At 34.1% G+C, this 2675-nt stretch overlaps 1 non-coding gene across 1 annotated transcript; it reads left to right on the top strand.

Annotated features, from left to right (window-relative positions):
- Nucleotides 1–454: 454 nt before the first annotated feature.
- On the top strand, nucleotides 455–561 carry LOC113764270. The gene has a single exon (XR_003467550.1). It is a non-coding gene; the product is annotated as a small nucleolar RNA R71 (small nucleolar RNA).
- The last annotated feature ends 2114 nt before the right edge of the window (nucleotides 562–2675 follow it).

The following is a 2675-nucleotide window of genomic DNA, read 5'->3' on the forward strand; positions in this document are numbered from 1 at the left end:
AAAAATTAGGTTGATTCCTCTACCTATCATTATACATGTTAGAGAACGAATCATTTCTTGCTGCAACTTCTGCCCACCATATGCTTTAGTGAAATTAACGTCTTCTACCAGAGTGGGAGGATCACTATTATAGCAACTAACAGCAAAATGCCCATCCATGTGATAATAAGCACATGATTCATGAGATTGAGTTACTCAATTTAAGAGCTGTTGCATCTGATGACTGAATTTAGTAGCCTGTGAACCCAAATCCCGTGGCACATCCACTTCATGCACTCCTACCCTCTAACCTCGAATTGTTTTTTATTGGGAATTGTTGGCTAACAATTCATAGAGACTAACTAATTCCTTCAGGGTTTTGTCACCAATTTACTCTCCTACTGCAATATCCACCATATTTTGGGTTGTTAACGTCAACCCATCATAGAAAAATTGAACTTGCAATGCTAATGAATATTGGTGATGAGGACATTGAGAAAGTAGTAGCTTAAAGCACTTCCATGCCTCATGTATTGGCTCTCCTTCTATCTAAGAAAAAGTGCAAATTTTGTTCCTTAAATCAATGGTCTTTTGAGGTGAGTAGTATTTTGTTATAAAGATGTTATAAATATCTTCTCATGTCCTCAAAGATCCTTTAGGTAGATGAAGTAACCAAGATTTTGCACGATTCTTGAGACAATAAGGGAAGCACCTCATTCATAAGTCATCTTCTAAGACTCTATTCAAAGGGAAAGTTTGGACTACTGAATAAAATTCCCTTATGAAGGAGAGTGGGTTTTCATTGGCTAAACCATAAAAAGCGTGCAACATGCTAAAGTGTATCGTTTTGACCTCATAGTTCCTTGCTTTGTCACTTAGCCTGATGCAGTAGGGAGAAGCCGCAATCACAGGACTTTGGATTTCCCGAAGATGAAGTCCTGCAGGTGGTTGCACTATTTGTTGTTGATTATTGCCATTAATTCTATTCTCGTCAGCCATCTCTTCGTTGTTAGAATTGCTCGACTCAGCTATCTCTAAGGTAATATGGAATCCTGATAAAGATGGTTGCAAAGTTTGTTTTTGCAAGCAAATTTACTTCCTCAAATACTTTGCAGTTTTTTCAATTTCTGGGTCAAAATCCAAATCACCTTTCTGAGATCAGGTCATACACCAAGCTCCTAAGCAAGAAAAATCAAAACTAAAAGTGAAGAACTAGAAGTAAAATAAGATTAAAAAATAAAATAAAAATAACTAAAGTAGAAAAATTTGTGTTTATTTTGTGTTTATTGTTTGGCTATTTGACACTATTATTTTCAACAAGTTATTTAGTACTTTTGCTTTTATAATCATGATTAACTGACCATTAATTGTGATAATTTTAAGGTGTTAGATTTGCGATGATAACTGAAATTTGACACTAGTTCAAGAAAGTACAAAAACTAAGGAGTACACTTATGAGAGTAGAGATGCACTTTTGTGACTTTTGTGACATTATTTCATGTAATTTCACAGCAGAAAATGAACTCGTAACTAATTTTATAACCACGAGAGTAGGCATAGTTGATTTACTATGAGATTGGATTTCACATGCATAAGAAAATTGTGTCATAACTAGCTGAGATAGTAGTGATCAATGATTTAAAAATTGCACTTGTTTGAGCAGTGAAGGATATCATGATCTAAGGAGATTTTATTATCTATTTTCTTTCAAATTTTAGCTTAGTATTATCTCCTCTGATTTGTTGATTGTCTAAATAATAGAGGAGTTTTAGTAGTGCTGACAGGTGCCATGTCTGTGTAATAATAATAATAAAATCTAACTACCACCAAAAGCAGTCAATAATCAATTCTAAATACTAGAGCAGGGACTCTAGGTGTGCAATGGGTTACTTCTGTTCGCGAAGAGTTTGCTTAATCCGATATACCAGAATTAATTATCTGACTAAATTCACTAACTGGTAGATAGTGGCAAGCAAGGTCGTCTCCTCAGGGATTGGGGAGAAATTTATTTTCTTTTGAGTCAAGATAAATGGGGGGTTTTAGAATTAAATGATAATGAACTAAATAAATCAAATGCGAAAAATTAATTAATTAACAGAAATAATTGGAGAAATTCTAGTCAGGCGTACACTTCAGAAATGGTTCATGCACTGTTCATCGATTAACATATAATTCCAACATTTATTAATAGATTGGTTATAGTTGTCATAAACACGATAAACAACCAGCTTCTCCTTACTTTTTTGATAGTCAAGGTACGACCGTTAACTATTTCTCTAATCCGAAAACAATCCTAGGTACGACTGTAGGATTTAATTTTTAGATTGCATTAAGATTTAGAAAAGCCCAATCCTAATTAACAAACACGCTACGGGGGTTTGTTAAACTAGATCGTATGTTTCCTTGACATAAATTCAATTATGCCAGTTACTACCGGGACAGAGGTAATCGAACAATTACGGATCCAACTACCTCTAATTAACAAAATAACCCACGTGAATAATCAAATATTGCGCACTATTCAATCATACACAGTAACTATAACAATTAAAAGCAGAAAACATATAAATACCAATAAATGAAGGAAACAGTTAAAATAATTTAGATCTCACAGTAATTGCCGAACCAAATCTTCAATTGTCCCCTTGACTAGAATTAGAGAGTTAGTTCTCCATTAATGGATAACAAGCCATGCA

Source organism: Coffea eugenioides, chromosome 2 (genome assembly GCF_003713205.1).
Source record: "Coffea eugenioides isolate CCC68of chromosome 2, Ceug_1.0, whole genome shotgun sequence".
Lineage (NCBI taxonomy): Eukaryota > Viridiplantae > Streptophyta > Magnoliopsida > Gentianales > Rubiaceae > Coffea > Coffea eugenioides.